This window comes from Strix aluco, chromosome 4 (genome assembly GCF_031877795.1).
Source record: "Strix aluco isolate bStrAlu1 chromosome 4, bStrAlu1.hap1, whole genome shotgun sequence".
Taxonomy (NCBI): Eukaryota; Metazoa; Chordata; class Aves; order Strigiformes; family Strigidae; genus Strix; species Strix aluco.
Window position 1 is genome coordinate 54,868,071 of NC_133934.1, and position 17,472 is coordinate 54,885,542.

Sequence of the window (17,472 nt, forward strand, 5' to 3'; positions counted from 1 at the left end):
GCAGTCTGTAATGACCCTGTTTCAGCTATTACTGCATTTTAAATTCTTCAGCGTGCTGTTAAGTCAGGCCATCAGTGAGAGGGCAGTAGAGATGTTAAGCCTCACTGTCTGGTCCTGGCTCTTTGCTTTGACATTTTTATCAGTTTTTCACTTCTTTTGTGTGTTTAATCTATTTCATTTTCCAAAGCCATCAGCTGTCTACTAAAGTTATTTTCTTTCCAGGCGTTATTACTTTTTTTTTTATTTTAAGATGTTATTGACAGGTATGATGGGGGCACACTGATACCTAATGCAATAATAAATTAGATACAGCTGAATCCCAGTTTCCCGATATAATCATATTAGAAGAAAGTATTCTGTTATACACATGAGACCCTAATGAAGTCAACACAGCTGCTCATGTGTAAAAACAGCAGAATTTGATCCACTGAGTTCAGCTGGATCTGGCAGCTTTCCAGATTTTCTGAACTGAACTATTCTTGTTTCAGACATCACGGTCGCCAGTAGGAGCCAGTAACATTCAACATCAGAGAGGCATTTCCCAGAGATAGTCCTCTCCAGAGCTGATTAAAATAACATAACCTCCAGAAATATAATATCAACAACTGTATTTACATTCATTGCTTGAGGGGATATTAGTTTACTGTGCATTATATTGTAACATTCAAAATAATAATATTTATCATAGCCTGAACCAACTCTTTGCTCAGAGCCATTTGTAAAAGTCAATGAAAATGCGAATTAATCTAGCAACTCTATTCTAATGGTTTAGAGACCTGTACTTCTGTTCTTGAGATGTCTTTCCTCTAAACTGCAATTTTAGTTTGTCCCTCTGACCCCACTTTTTTCTAGTTTTCATCTTAAACTCAGAAAGAACAAACTAGAATATCTAATCTTTTTCTTCAAGCTCTGCTATGCCCTTTCCAGAAGATGGTGACTGATACCTCCCTCCTGCCTCCCATGCTCTTTTCCACTCTGGCATCTCCATGCACAGCATCCAGGCTATGTCTGCTTCAGAGAAGGGTTTAGGATTTTTTTGTCCCTAAACCATGATAGCACCTCAAAGATACAATCTTTTTTGCTTCTCTAAATGTCTAATGGAATCATCTGCTCTGATCACTTCACATCTCAAGTGCTACAGCATTCTTTTCACAGGTTTTGATAAAGAATGTCTTACTTGGGCAGCATCTTCCTGAAAATAAAAATAACATCTCTCTTACCTAAGGCTACTCATTAACTTCTTTTACATCTAACCTCAGATGTGAAAATATACACTTATTTTTCCATGATGCTACAAAATTGTGTAGTCTGTGGCATGATTCTTGTCATCATTTTGGCCATGCATTCTTTGCAAGTTCCTACCAGTTTATATTATCTGTACGTTGTATCTTGAAATTTATTTTGACTCAATTCAATAGGATAGAGTGTTTTCGTGATGCACTCATACAGTCCCTAGCCTGAAGGGTTTCTAATAACAAGGATTTATAAGCACTGCACAAGTATAAATTACAATGTCAACAGTATCTTTAATTTATTTGGAAGGAATAGCAACTATAATTTCAGTGGGTTTTTTTACTGCATATATATTCTCATGCTTGCCACTGCTAAAATAGATATCTAGAACATGGAGCTTCTGAATACTGTAAGATGCTGGAAATGCAGGATAATGAAATAAACTGTAGAAATTATTTTTTTTTTAAAACAAACAAAAACAAAACAAAGAATAATCAATATACTATGACTTAAGCAAAACCAAATTGCTAGTGATGTGAGAAACTTCCACTATTTTATTCCACATTTTCATAGTGCTTGGCAGCCAAAAAGGATGAAACCAATGATAAATTCCACTAACTTTAGATACTTTGTCCTGTGACAGATAAGGGAATGGGAGGAAGTGGTTTTGTCCAAGGTATGCATTGAGTCTGAATTATACAGTAAATTCAACACTAGTATAAGGTGGGAAAATGTATCACCACTACTACTATTTGCTGAAACACACATGGATTCAGTACTTCAAAACATGTATCTCATCCCCACTACCTCTAAAAGACATGCCATCAGATAACTGCTTTGGAACTAGTACTTTGGCCTTAGAGGAGACCATATTAAAACATTATTTTGTAGGTCTTTCTCAGAATCCTTTTCCTGCCAATATGTAAATAAGATGCTAATCAAGAGGTGTGCAGGGGAAACATATTCTGACACGTTGGCGCATAGCATTTTCAAGCAATACACAGCACATTTATCATTATGTTAATGTGAGATCCCAAAGGCAGCATTGCCTTTAAGGCATATTTGAGCATGCCAAAGTTTTCCCTTCCGTAGGAGGCAAAGCAGAAGATAGATTTGTCATTCATGAAAATGTGAAGATTCCCTGAGTTATGCACAGCAGTCAGAAACCCTAAAATAAAATAATATTTTGCTTTTGTGCAGTGATATTTTTTTATTTGCAAACCATGACCAGTTTATTATCCACATTATTTTCCCCCTTTTACAGATGGCATTACTGAGGCACAGGGTTTAATGCAGCATTTTTAAATAACGCTAGTGGGGGTCCCATGCAGTTGGGCTGCTAATGGTGTTAAACACCAATGGTTTCCTTTTCCCTTCCTTTCCTAACATATACCTGAAAAGAAGATTGTCTAGATAAACAAGCAAACAAACAACAGTCAAAGAACACAAGATCAGAGAGAGCTCCTAAAGTGTTTGCCCGAGCCACTTGCTCAAGGTCACACAGCAAGCCAGTGCAAGGGCTGGGAGAAGATTTGTGACTCCTATTTTTCAGCTCATTCCAACACTCATGTCAGATAATACTCCAAAAGCGTAAAAGATATTCCAAATGTCATATGAATCTTCTTTGAAAGAGATGCAAATCTCAAGGATATGGCTTATGGTAAGGTTCTGAGAATAGCTTTTTCCTGGGAGCTTTAGGTGCTGAGATTTAGCTATATTCCTGTATCAGTAAATGTCCCCAAACTTTCAGGTATCCCAAGTTTAATTTGAAGATGTAATTGATAATGATTTAGCCTGTAGCTCCTTATGTTTCTCCTTCTACTTCCTGTCAAAAAGCAACGCACAGAAAACAATGAAAATATACAAAATTTAAGGGAAAGGAAACATTCCAATACAGAACTCAGTGATTTAGTGGTTGAATCCAGGTCCCTACTGCACAATTAAATATATGTAGCATGCATAAATGCATCAAGAATCATTTTAACATTGGTTAGATGTCTTAGATTTCTTCTCTCTTTACTAGAAGGCTGCTCCAGAAAATTAGTTGTCACTCATAAAACCTAGATCCCAGACATTTGCAAACTATTAGCTATCCTCAAACCACTCAGCAAAAGGCAAACAAATTCTGTCAAAGAACAAACATTTTGTTCCCTCACCTCCAGGGAGAAATTGCACATGACGAGTTCAGAGGACATACTGGACAAAAGTGCGTGTTCTGTTTCTCTTTTAAGCAAAGCACCCCGTACTTCTTCGGTGTCAGGTTGTAGTTTGCTACTGTTATGAACCACTGCTCTGCCTTCTATTATTTGCAATGGGTTTGAGTATCAGGAAGATGTTCTGGATGATCATGGATGATTACGTACCCATCTGGGCCTACTTATGCATTTATGTGATTTTGCTGAGAACATACATGGTGGCAAAAACATGCCCATTAAGGGTTTCCGATGCCCTAAAAGACAATCAAATTCAAAGTCAGTAAAAACATAAAAAACGTAAGAGCAGCCATATCTTTGTGGCTGTTCATACCTTTAATACCTTAATCATGATGCAAATGTTTAAGGTAGGCTTAATCATGGATCATTTAAGTGCACAGGGTTTGAGTAGGCAGTTTTTCCCACAGTGCAGTAAAACTGCACAAACCCAAATACTTGTGGTCATCAGTGCTAAAATCTGGAAATGTTGCTAGTTTTCATATGGGCAGGAAAGCATTTTTGCTTCATCTTATGTTACTTTACTTTGTTTTAATCTTTCCTATTTGTGCATTAAGGTAGACAGTGATGGTTTAGAAGGGCAAACTCATCACAGTTAACCAAGCAAGCAAAATCTGCATCTGAAGAATGCAACATTGATCAAGGACTTTGTCTTGGGTTTCTCTGTGTTGCCAGGAACCTTCAATAAAATGAGATGTATTTATGAAACAGAGGAAAAAGTGTAATTGACATTCAACCCTGTTAAATCCAAACAGAAAAGGGCACTCTGTTTTAAGAGGTTTATGAGGAATAATATAAGCATTGAGCAGTGGGAGACCTTAAAAGAGTACAAATAGCCTGGCTAAGGAAGACAGGAATATCTACGAAAAAAAAGAAAACCGCAAGTTAACAAGATAATTGAAAGCAGAAAATAAATGAAGAATTGTTAGCTGGATAGAAGGCTCACTAACGAAAACAACACAGTAACTGTGAATAACTTTTATTACTTGTGCTCTTTACTAAAATGAGGTAATTTATATCAGCACTGCTGCCCCAGAGCTGGTTTTGAGCCTTCACTTGCTATTGGCATTAATGGGCATAAGCTGAAAACTCAGAATCTGTATTTCAGGTGCTTCATAGTCTGTGTGTTCAGTTCATTTCCCTTCATGGCAATCACGTGAAGTAAACAATTATTTTCCCATTATCCATAATCCTCTTATTTAGCAGCCTTTAAGCCAGTGAATTTTTATAAAATTAATCAAAATATAATATAATAAATCAAAGTAAGGTTCTTGGGAAGGCAAAACATTAGGAATAGTTTTCCTAGACAGTGCTTTATTTGGAAGCATTGCAGCAGCCATTTTAAAGGACTGGATGAGGCTTTGCCATGCACATCAGTAAACAGAGGCGGCTGAACATCTGCTCCTCTCTCTGACAGTGCTCAAGTTGCTGTTGTGACAACAAAGAAACCTCTCCTTACTGTCCCTAGACCTTGCCACCACATTCAAACTAAACTTGAGGAGAGTACATGTTGTCCTTCACAAACATTTAGTTGCAGTTCCCTTAAATGCCTGCTTCCCAAGTTGTAAAACTAACAAGCAAAGGCTTTTAATGAATTATTGAACAATGTACCTCTCCTTATCTAACTGCATGGGTAACTGCCCAACTTCGCCAGCACTAGCTGGAAGCCCAGTCTGATGGAGCAAAGATTAACTGAGCTTCAGGTGTCAGTGAACAATTCATGCTTCTTTCTTGATTGCATTGTATTGTAAGATGTTCCCATATTTACGGATGTATAACTAAATGTAAATAATTCAGGAGATTAAAGCATAGTTCAGAAAAGGGTGTCATGAGTTCTCCCTTCATATTACATTACCAGCTGCAGGTCCTGACAAGGAAGGAAGCAAGTACAGTAGTATAGTACAGTGGCATACCTGCCGGTACAGCAACATGAGCAAACCCACTGTCTAAATGGGAAAGGCGGACACAGGTGGGAAAAGCAGGGGCAGTTCCGGGAGCTGAACTGCCTGGCTGAAAGGTTGTGCTGCAGGTTAACAACAGAGCCAGCATCCTGAGCCCTGACCACCACGATGTCCAGACTCAGGCACCACCTCCAAAGTCCTTGGCAGAAGTAGCTTTAGGGCTGGTGGTGATGTCTCTGTGTCACCCACTGTGAGGCTCTGTCTCAGGGCACAGGGGTTAATTGCAGGGAATGTCAGATGAGGAGGGCTAATGATGAGCTCAAAGAAATTTCAGCATTGCTACCAAACCAACTTGGGTAACACTGTGAGAGAAAAACACTCTAATTCAATCATCATCTCTTCCAGGGGGTTAATTGTTTTATATATATTTATATTTATATATTTTTATGTACAAAAACATGCACACAGATACATTTTCTTATTATAGCAAAGCTGGGACATGAAATAAGAAGCCTACTACTTTTCGTCAGTGCTAACCTGCCAAGATGCCACATCAACAGCACTAGGAGAAGTGAAGGGACCCCTGAATGTTAGTGCTAACTCAATACTCATCTCCCTTCCTATTATCCAAAGTTATATACATTTATAACATGGCTGATACTTCTAGGTCATGTATGACTAGACATTTCCTGAATTTTTAGCACTTTTAAGGATTACTTTATGACATGTTCTTATAACTAATATTTTTTCTTACAACTGCAGCTCTGGTGCCTCCTCTTCATCTGCAACTGTTATCTGACTGCTAATGAGATAACTGGGTGTACCAACAATTGCAAGTATTCCTACAGAAATTTTTGAGCGAGTAGTGATTCAGTCTTTCAACATTATTGCTTTAAATATGACTAAAGAAATAAAACATTTTTCAAGGAAACATCAGCTTTAACTTATTGCCATGTAATTGCCTAATATTTAAAAATAGAATGGCATTCAGTCCCAGAACGTATTACAGAGGAGTCTTAGCCAGCAGGAGATATCTATTTAATCACTACTTTGAATTGTTACAGCTACAGCAGGAGAACTATAGAAAGATTTGCTTTAAAAATTAAACCGTGGAGAATGTTAAGACTGCCAAAGATTGGCTCTCTAAAGAAAAAAGAAAATTCTGACACTCACAAATAAATCTGTGAATCTGTTCTGTATGTTTGTAATGGTAATGCTTTCCCACGATCATACAGAGAAAATTTAGGGATTTCATTAAACCCATGACAGCCTGATCATGGAGACTCAGATAATTTGCTAGTGACTTAAGACAGATGTTCAACTTACCTACAGTGCACTCAGGATGCAGCACAGTGTTGCAATGCCCTGAACACATACTGTCCTTACGGTCATGATCCACCTTACACCGCTCTGTAACAGAGACTGGAAAACATTGGAAATGGCTACACCAGTAAAGTCTTCTCCTGCAGCAAAAGTGAATCCCTTTGTAGTCAATGTGGCATTCCTAGTCCAACAGCAGTTCTAAATGTATGACCAAAGAACAGGTTCACATTATAAAAACACCTGTATTTTAAAACAAAACAGTATTATTGTGGAAGGTGTCCCTGCCCATGGTGGGGGAGTTGGAGCTAGATGATCTTTAAGGTCCCTTCTAACTCAAACCATTCTATGATTCTATATGACTATTCAGTAACCTGTGGTGGCTACCCTCTATCTTAAGTAATACATATTCCTAAAGCTGCTCAGATGCTCTAAGCATCTACTCAAGAGGTCCCAATGACTGAAAAAGCCGCAAATAATGTGCTTGCTGCCAGACTTCATTTTTCAGTTAATTCTGAAAACGTTTTGTATCTGAAGGTCTTTAGGTACAGCAAAGAATCTTTTTCTTCTGTATTATACCCCTGTCAGGACTGTGATAACTATTGGCTTCCTTATCAGAGAAAGAGACCACCTGAAAACCTATATAAGCTTGTCAGGATTTACCAGGGGCGCTTTGCATAGTTTCTCAAAGATCCAGCAGAACACGCAGCATAAAGCTCATTCCCCTGGGAAATCTTTGCACTGCATGCTGATTTTGTCTTTTTCTTTGTTAAAGTGGCATTAATTTCATTACTAGAAAGTCACCAAGTAGCACAGTTATTATTTACACTGTTTATTAGCACATGGGTGTTATCCCTGGGAGAACTTGTGTGTGGTTACTATCTCAAAACTTCATAGTCCAGGATCAAGTAGAGCAGGCAGCAGAGCTATCAACATAAAGCAGCAGCCCTGCTTGCACACTACCAGAACCAGAAGTGATTATTCCCAATAACAAAATTGAAGATACATGATCCATGATGTTGTACTGGGGCTTTTGCTTAGAAGAGACTACATCAACCTTTACACCCTCATTGATCACCAGGGAATTGTACTTTTGTCTATGCAATGGGTATCCCTGCACAGCACAGTGAAGGATAGACATGTTAAAACAGAGACATGGTGAAGCTACCCCGTTGCAGTAAGAACTTGTATACTGTTTGAAGTGTATGAGTTAGTTCACTCATAATATAAGTTAATAAACTATTCTTAATAATAATGAAATCTGAAGTATTTCTGCATGCCATTATGTTACCCTGTCTAGCCAAGAATGCAAAATATTGCTACAATTGAACCAGAATGCTGTAAAGATGGGTGAAAAGCCATCTGCACCTCCCAATCTGCATAAAGATGATGATCTGATGTTGTATTAGCATTTAATTCTCTTGTGAAAATCATGCATCATTTTTTTCATACATGAAAACAGTACTTTTTTTGATTTAGTCCTAAAGCTGGCATTGCCTTCCCCGCCCCCCCACACTATCCCCTTCACTAGCACCAGTTCTGGCCAACCCTGAACATACATTATTGCCTCTGGCATGAAATCAGAGAATATAGCTGTATGCACAACCACATATGTATAATCTAACAGAAAGCTGCAAACAAAAAGGTCCTGTGGTTTATAGTTAATGATCTTTTGCTGTGACAGCATCTATTTAAACAAAGGTTTTCTTGCTTTAGCTGTAATTCCACTGGTTAATTGGAGGACTTGCCCTTTCTTTTCTTTAAGCATTCACCTATTCCTTTGCAGTGGCTGGAAACTTTTTGTTGGAACAATTTCTGTGAGAAATGCCATTGGACTAAAGCCATTTTCTTAAATAGATAATACCATTTTTTATACCATTGTTTTAGGAAAAAAAAAAAAAAAGTATTTGCAATATTTCCAGACATTCATTTGTTCAGCTCTTTTGGAGTATGTATTTTAAACATTTAGGAGTAGGGCGCCAGTATGTAGATTGTAAGGGTACAATAAAAGAAAAATGTTTACTAGAAATTTTCCCACTGTCAGTAGATGGATTGTGGCAGTTATACCTTATTTCAGAAGTTCTTGCCTTTATGAGGAAATATAAATCTATGTGCTCTCTTTGTTTTTAGGAAATACGATTAATGGATTTCTTATAATAGAGGTGAAAAGGTATGCAATGATGCACAGATCTAATTCCTATCTACTTGTATTCAGGAGAATTTTCTGCAGCATTTGTTGCTTCTTAGAAATCTCCTGTAGCATATCCGTGCATTCAAGCCACCGAAGGCTTGGCTTGGATCTCGTTTTTGCTATAAAATCCCAATTGTACACCATGACTTTTAAGTCTTTGAGACTGTGCCTGCAAAACAGCTGGGCAGTCTTAAGGAGGTTTAAGGGCTTTAGATTTAATACTGGACTATATGCCCCGGTGGATTTGGGAATGACAAATGCTGAGCCCAGGCAGTCCCATGGAGCCTTCTGCTGGCACTTGCTCTGAAGCCCCACACTCCAGGCTTTCTCTTATCACCCACGCTATGGCCAGTAAGGTACATGAGAAACGGAATTTTTGGCATTGGAAAGAACTTGGAAATATCATTTTACCTCCTGACACCTTCTGAAAAAAAGGATTTCTTTCCTAAATTTGACACAAAGCCAAAGCCTTAGCCTTCTTGATGCTGTCAGTGAGTGGAGAGGCAAGGAAAAAGCTTGTATTGATTACAGAAGGTTAACCCCAAAGGGACTGTGAAAATGTGTTTTTTCACACAGCTTTAAGAAATATTGTGTGGGCTTCAGAGATGCTAAAATGTTGGTTTGAAGTTTTAAGCCGTGTCTAACGGCTTTAGTAACATTGCTATGTAAAGTCGGAGCTGCAGAAGTTATCCAATGTGTATGAACTTGGTGTACATAGGAAAGTATATTCTGTGTGTATAAAGTGTGCCCTACACTATTCAAAAGACTACCTGCTTTTTTCAGTTGGTTAGATACAAGTAATCAAAAAAAAACAAACCCTCTTATAAAAATGTGGACAGTCTCCTTGTGAAAACAAAGTGGTATGATATACTGCTTTTGTTCACACACACACTTTTTATCTACAATATGTTTGCAGTATGTATTTTGCCACTCAGAGTGTGCACACACAGCTTTTTATCTAATAGTGTCTGGAAAAGTTACATTAAAAGTACCTCAAGTTTCTGAAGTTCTATTCAATGTTTTCCAATATCATGTGTAAAAAATGTTCTTGTCTGATACTGGAAGTGATCCCTATCAGTTCTACTTCATAAAACTCCTAGAGCTTTCATTTTCACGCACCTTCACATTCTTCACAACCAGTGGTATTGATATGCCATATAACAGCCTACCTTTAGGATGACTGCAGTAAATAAGTACTACTAAAAATATCACAAAGATTGATCCCTTTTTTCCTGCCCAGTTATCTATGCTCAAATGATTAGATAGTTCCCCTGGGCATAAACACAAATAGGGAAAAAATGCCTTTGAGAAGCAACGTAGAATGTTCTGGATGAGCACCAAATTTGGGGGAGAGTTGGGCAAACTTTGACCCAAATTTCTACCCATTAAATCACTCTCTCCTATGTGAAAAGAGTGCAAGATCAGAACATCTATGGTCATCTAGTCTACCCAGAGTTTTCCCTGGCCGATTTGCAACAAACTCGGTTTATCGCTACATGAGCAGGCAAGCAGTGGATTCTGACACAGACTCCACTGGCACTGCTACGGATGTGTTTGCAAGATTACCCTTCAATATAATGCAGTTTCATTATGCTTCAGATGAGCTGGTCTAATCTGTAATAACAGATCAATAGGCCTATGTGCAGTAGCCTTGATGTGGCAGTTTACATGAGCTGCTGTACCTGTGCACTCCGTGTGGCTCTGACACCCTCTTCTCACTGCCCACACATGGAAATAATTCCCAGAAGCATCCAGGACTTTTAAAAAGGCTAGTTACAAGCCCCCAGTGCCTAGTAAGCTATGAAGAATAACTTCTGCAGTAATACCATTACTCCTGTTGAGTATAACCTGCTGTGTGAAAAAGACATTCAGTCTTGGTGTATAGATTTCAAGTGACTGCATGAATGGTATGGATGTGATAGCATTTACCAGGTATGCATATTTACAATATACGTATATATAAACATCACCAAGAAAAAATACATGCACCCCTTGTGAAGACTTCTACAAGTTTGTGACTGAACTAAGAGAATTATGAGCATTTCTGTTTCATTCTCTTGATGGATCTTTTCAGATGTGCAGATAAGTGGCTACCCCAGTTGAACATCCCTGTGTCTGAAAGATGGCGGAGGAGAAAAGAGTGAGCCTGGAGAGGTGCTCAGAGGTGAGTTACTTCCAACAGTCCTTCAGCAACATTGAACACTGCCTTGTTTCTCACAGCAGTTTTACTTATTTACATGCACCAACAACAGATACCACCCCCTGAAAAAGCAAAAGGATCACACTGAGTACCTGACTACTACCCCCCAAGAAAAATACTTGCTCTTTCCATTCAACCAAGTGCCCCCAAACCCAAGGCAACCTAATGCCTTTTTCCTTTTTACCATAGGTCTTAGTAGCAGAGGCAACAGACATCTTACCGTGCAACTTCTTCAAGAAGAGAAGAAACTTCCATTACAAACTTGAGGTGGAGGAACACGGGGTCTAGAGGATCAGGGTGCCAGAGGTGGCAGGGACAGAGGGGTGAGTGGCTTCCCAGGGAGCAGTGTAGGGCTTCTGGGTTTTTTTCTCTGAAGAAGGCAAAACCAGCAGCAATGCTTTGAGGAAAGAAGAGCATAGAATCAGTGGGTTTAGGGCAAACCAACAGAAGCAAAACTTGTAGAGATGGACCTTTGCTTAAAATATTGGCAGCGTCTTGCTTTGGCTTCACTCCCTTTATTAAGTATTGGCTTTCAGAAAGGAGATGCAGCAGTTTGATAACTTTGGTTTGGTAATAGATCATACAGCACCAATAAAAGGAAGTGGTGGGGGGGAAACCCATTCCTCCCAAAGCTAAAGCATTCCCAGCTAATGAAAACTGTGACAGAGTCATTAGCACCACAGGGGTTCTGATTACATCTGTTGATACAAGATTGATTTTTCTTGGCCCACACTCAACTGCCATCTCTGCAAACAGTTCACAGCAATACAGCCCGTGGGGGGCTATTTCAGAGCCGCTGACCTAGGCGGCACTGTTTGGTTTACTGTTTTCTCGTGAATGCTCCCAGACATTTTGGTGCCTGCGTAAGTACAGGGCTCGCCAACAGCAGCCAATGCAGGTCATAAAACACTGTAATAGAGGATTTCCATTTCAGCTGTGACTCTGTCCTGAATTCAGGGCGGCTGCCTCTGAAGCACTATACGTAAGAGTGTCTAAGAAGAGATTTCCAGCCCATACAGTAGTTGCAGCTTTTATCTCTTTGGCTTTGATCTCTGTATTCTCTTAAATATAATTAAACCCATCACATCATTTCCCCTCTTCTCTCTTTCTCTCTGAAACAAACATTTATGCACAAATTAGAAACTTTAAACAAAGACAGTTCCAAGGAGTAATAAAATAAATTTGGGACATTTCGGCTCCACCTCGTATATCACTTCCCTGCAAACATGGTGCATTCCATCCTGGCTAACTTCTGAACCAGAACTTTTCATTTCATTTTTCCTAGCACAGTATATTTTACTTTAATTTCTCTTAATGTCTGCCACTGTTAACCTAGAATTGGAAGTGTGAACGTTAATATCCTTCTTATAACAGAGCATTAAATGAATTTGACAATGCTGGCATCCAACCAAAGCACAAGTCTCACTGAAAAACTGCACAAACTCCATCTTGTGGTTTGACCCATTGATTGAACTCATGAAAAAAATTTGTAAGGAAACTTTACATTCATTGAAAATTTCAACAAAGCTGTGCTTTCCTCAAAGTTTTAACACAGGCTGAGGAGAGTAGAGCTGAGCTTGCCCTCTTAAACAACTTCACCCAAGCTCAGTGTCTAAAGAGACATGAAGTGCACAATATCGCTGTGACCCATTCATTTTATTCCTTGTTCTGTGTGCAGTTTTGCAGAGCACAAAGAAACAAAAAACAAGCTACTTTTCAAAGCTGTTTTGCATTGTCCTGTTAAAATCTGAATTCATACCTCAGAACTTTTGTATCTCCAGCAAGGATTCTCCATTTGTTATTACTAAGATCTTTCCTAGCATCTCTAACTGCAATATCCCATTACGTTCCAAGTACTTATGGGTTTATCCTCACAATGCTCCCTCCCATCCCGTAGCAGCAAAAGTATTACCATCTAACAGATGAATACCCGAGGCACAAAATGATTGCATGATTTGCTCACTGTTGCAACAGAATTTTGAAGTGCAGAGAAATTTTACCCCACACTGAAGGACTGCTTTTACACTGATACTAGAATCCTATGCAATAAGAAGAAAAATTAAAAATAACATGTTAGGAGAGACACCTGGTATGATAAGCTCAACTGAACCTAATGGATTACATGAAAGACTAATGCATTACATGAAGGACTGATGAAACTACTGAATGTACTGTGCTGAGTTTCATTAAAAGTGTGCTTGCTTTATAGTAAGTGACGGCTCACTCAGAAAGAGAGAAGCTAGGCTGCTTGTGGTGAACACCATAACAGATGAATCACAAAATGGGATACTTGTTGGGCTGTACTTGATGTTGCCAGATCACGTGAAGAGTTTCTCTAAAATCTACCTGCCCAAGTGACCTGAGCCAGGTGAGGGCAGCCAGGATGTGTTAGACTTGCTGTGCCTGTGCAGTTTGGGTGTGATTGCATTAGTTCTTGTTCTTCCTGGGACCACTGAGGCAATTGCACACACGCAAGAGATTTGCAGTGATTCTGAATGAAGCTATTGCTTAACATCGGTTAAGTGACAAGTCTAGAAATCAGAGATCCTTGATTTAATTAGTTTGTCCATGAGAATATTACAGATTGATCTAGTCAGCTTTACAAATACTTATGAGGGAAAAAAATAGGACACCAGACACTTCTTAAAGCTAATAAAAGAATATATTGCAAAGATATTGCCAGTGGATGGGAACAGAAGCTACATAAATTTCAGTGATTTTAATTGACATTATTTTTTTTCACCTTTAATGCAAGTCTCATGATTTAGGGATTTTTCATAAAGCCTCCAACTGCTGTAATTACTTCATTCCTAGCATCTCTGTTTCCACTAAAAAAAAATAAAATTGATTTCTATGCCTCAATGGCTGCACACAAAGCACATTTAAACTATAAACACTGAAGTCTTAAGTACCAGAAGAAGAACGAAAAGATGCCCACACCTTTTTTATGTGTGACGTTGGCAATGGGGAAATTAAGCTGGGAATGAAATGCCTAACAGTTTTAAGTGAACATGGGAGATACACAGATTGTATGGATGGGTTGCCCTATATTTTGGAGACTTTAACTTGCATTAATATCTGGAAAAGTTAACTCAAACTTTTGGACATGCAAATATTAAAGGTGCTTTGGTCTGTGTTGTGCAAAAAGTGGAATTAAGTACCTGTCATGGTTCTTCCTCGGCTTTAAAAAAACCCCACAGAATATGAGTGCCAGCCTCGAGTCCCACTTGCAGTGCATCCTGGAAGAGATACTCTGTCAGCCTGATGCTGCAAATACCCCACAATACCCATCTGGTACATTCTCAGAGGATTTGTCATCTTTCAGCCACAGATTTTTGATACTGCTACTTAATAAAGGCTTTAAAAAGAAGAAAGAAAATGAAACAAAACTAAATGCTCAGAATGAAAGGATAAATAAACAAAACCAAAGCCCAGCATCCTTGAGAATATGTGACTACTGAGTCAGTGTTTTATAGATAAATGAATGTTAGATAAGTGAGCACACATCCGTCTTAAAGATAGAACATTCTCTTTTTGGGAAAAAAAAAAAAAAAAAAGAAAAAAGGCACATAATCCAGTCCTGTTAGCATGTTGTGTAAGGTGTTTTTTCGGTCATATCAGACATTATCTGATGTAACAAGTTTTGTCAGCAGCTTGATGTGACAGCACAACACAGCTCAACAGAACCTCAAAGGAAGTGACTGTTTCAGGTGTGTTTTGTTTAGAAACACAATCTTTTCCTGGGTCCCAGCCTTTGAAATAGTGCCAGACTGGAGCAGACTCACATTGCTGGAAGACGCAGATATTTTTGCTGTGCTGACAAGAAGATGTTCCTTCTAGACACGCTCTGTAAAGCATGTGGGACTGTCACATGTGTCTCATTAAATGAACTGACATGCTGAGGTAGCAGCATAGGTTATTATTTATAGAACCCTACTATTTCAGGTGTATACATAAGGTAGTGCCAGATGCTATGCAGGACTATCCATACTTTTCACAACTGTAAATTTGGGCAATGAATATATTAATTCCAGGGAGAGAACTGAAAAGGTGAAGCACAATGAATGGAGTAAAAAGGAGGTGAACTACTTGTGAATGCCACCTTAAGGCTCTTTTTTGCAGACCACTGACCATCCATCACATCAATAAATTGTCCTATTTATCCCATCTGAACTGAAGTTTTCTTGCCCAATGTCCTTGTACTACACTTGGCCCATTGCTGCCATCTTGCTCTAGACCAGCAAAACTGATCCAGTAATTAACAATGACTCATTTGAAGAGAAGAAGCAAAAGCCATGCATAGTTCCTCATTCCACAGAAAAGCTTTCAGGCCATGCCGCAGAAATAGTGGATAAGGTAAAAAGGATAAAGAGAAATGTTATTACTTATTACCTGTGATTTATTTGGGTAAAAGATAATGCCAATTCTTCAGCTGTCCAAAGTGGGCCAATGTATGTCTCATTGTTGTACAAAACAAGGGAGATATCACATAGGACCTAGGTGGGAGGATATGACTGTCAGTGTCAAATGATACAGTTCTGGGAGATTTACTATCATTTATTAGGGCAGAAAGAATTAGAATAATTGAGATTTATCCCTTCAATCAAATAAGGTGTAGCCCTTTTTCTTCACTACCTCAGTATGACTTAGGAGACAAAAAGTCCCCTGCAGTGACTGAGGTATGATGTAGACCTATACGTTGACAGAAATACCAGTTAAGTTTCACAACCTAGTTCTGTTCACACAAAAAATGAGATGAAATTCTATCTTTACAGAAATATGTTCAAAAGCTGTATAGCTTGACCGTTTCCTAGTGACTTATAGATACAAAACACCTTCAAAAGATTGTGAGCAACTGAGAATATGATATGAAAAATCAGATTGAGAGCCATGTTATACCTGCGGTAAGGGAAAGAAGAAAATGGAACAAAAATTGCAAAATTGAACATATAATATAAATTGAATAATGGTGGCAGTCAATAATATCTGCAACTGTGGCATTACCTAATAGCTGTGCAGACTTGAATGACATAATGAATTGAGAAAAAAAAAAAGAAGAAGAAAACCTACAATTAGGAGAGCTATAGCAACCAAATTTTGTCTGAAAACTCCCATCTCCATTTACGACCTCTAAAGGTGGCTGAAGAACTTTGGCTATTTTTATAGCTGCCCAAAAGCTGCCCAAAATTTGGTAGGAAAATTTCACTCATTTTACTTCAATATTTTTATCTTCACAGCCTTTGAACAGTTTTGGGGACTTATCCACTTCTTATGAATCAGTGCAGTTGGGATAACAGTCAGTGTGTGACGCTGAAGCGTAACAATAAAGCAGCATAAAAATGGGTGTGACGGAAAGGGTCTTAGAAAGCCACTGGTATGTGTACAATATGGAGTGTTCAAAAATAGGTAAGAGAGAAGGCCAAGGACCTAAAACAATACATAACACTATATGCTTCAGCTCAGTTCTTCCATCTTTGTATGTTTGCCTCTTGACTCTGGTATGGTTTATTCTATGATGTCCTTATTTCTAAATAAAGAAATATCTAAATCAAATTAATCTTTTGTTTCCTATTGACCTCTGAAGTCCTCAGCATCCTCAACACTCACTGGAGCTAAGAAGCCTTTCAAGAGCCACTCTGTGTACAGTAACAGTTATTGACATAACTTGAGTTGATAATACAGAGAAAGTCTTCTTTGTGCAGCCAGCACTGTACCACACACAGTATAAAGGCAGCCATGCCAGATCCTTAATTACATTTGGTGGCTTTTTCTCAAAGGCCTTGAGAAACAACTGTACGTCTTATTTGTCAAGAGAGCTCCAGTTGTTAGCAAGTCAAATGCATAATTTTTTTATGAGCTTGATGTGTTGTTTCTGCTTTTACTGATTAATGAGATAGTGCCCCTTACAGTAGGTCACAAATTGGATTCTGTAAAAGAGGACATTACAGGTTTACAGCTTTTGGGAGAAAAGAAAGAAAAAGCAAAAGCAAGCAAGTGAAGCCACAGTAGGTATTGACCAGCTCTTCCTTTGGGACTCTATCACTATAGCACCAGGGAACAAATTATCATTTCTCAGAGACTACTGATCTACAAGGCAGACACATTCAGGGTATTTTCATCAGGGAGCATTTATCCTCACTGAATCCTGCATGTAAACCTAGTAAGTTCTTGGTATGTGTCCCACTATATGTAGTGTCCTTGGGAACCATAAAGAGCTTCCCAGCAGCAGGCTGGCTTTAGGTGCCTCTTCATCACTTCTGAGAAAGGATCACTTCAGTGCACTAGTAGCAGCATAACAAGATAAAGAACCTCTTGAAACCACCTCCATTACACAGTATACCACAGCTACTGACAAGGCATATTACCTATGTGATATCCAGCTGATCTTTCACTACAGTGATTGCACTTTTGTGAGCT

At 38.7% G+C, this 17,472-nt stretch overlaps 1 long non-coding RNA gene across 1 annotated transcript in view; it reads left to right on the top strand.

Moving 5' to 3' along the window:
* The window catches only part of LOC141922296 (uncharacterized), a 102,152-nt gene that overhangs the window by 47,121 nt on the left and 37,559 nt on the right, over positions 1 to 17,472 (top strand). The window contains exon 2 of the long non-coding RNA XR_012622944.1: positions 10,930 to 11,019. This is a non-coding gene — a long non-coding RNA (uncharacterized LOC141922296). The remainder of the gene's footprint in view (positions 1 to 10,929; positions 11,020 to 17,472) is intronic.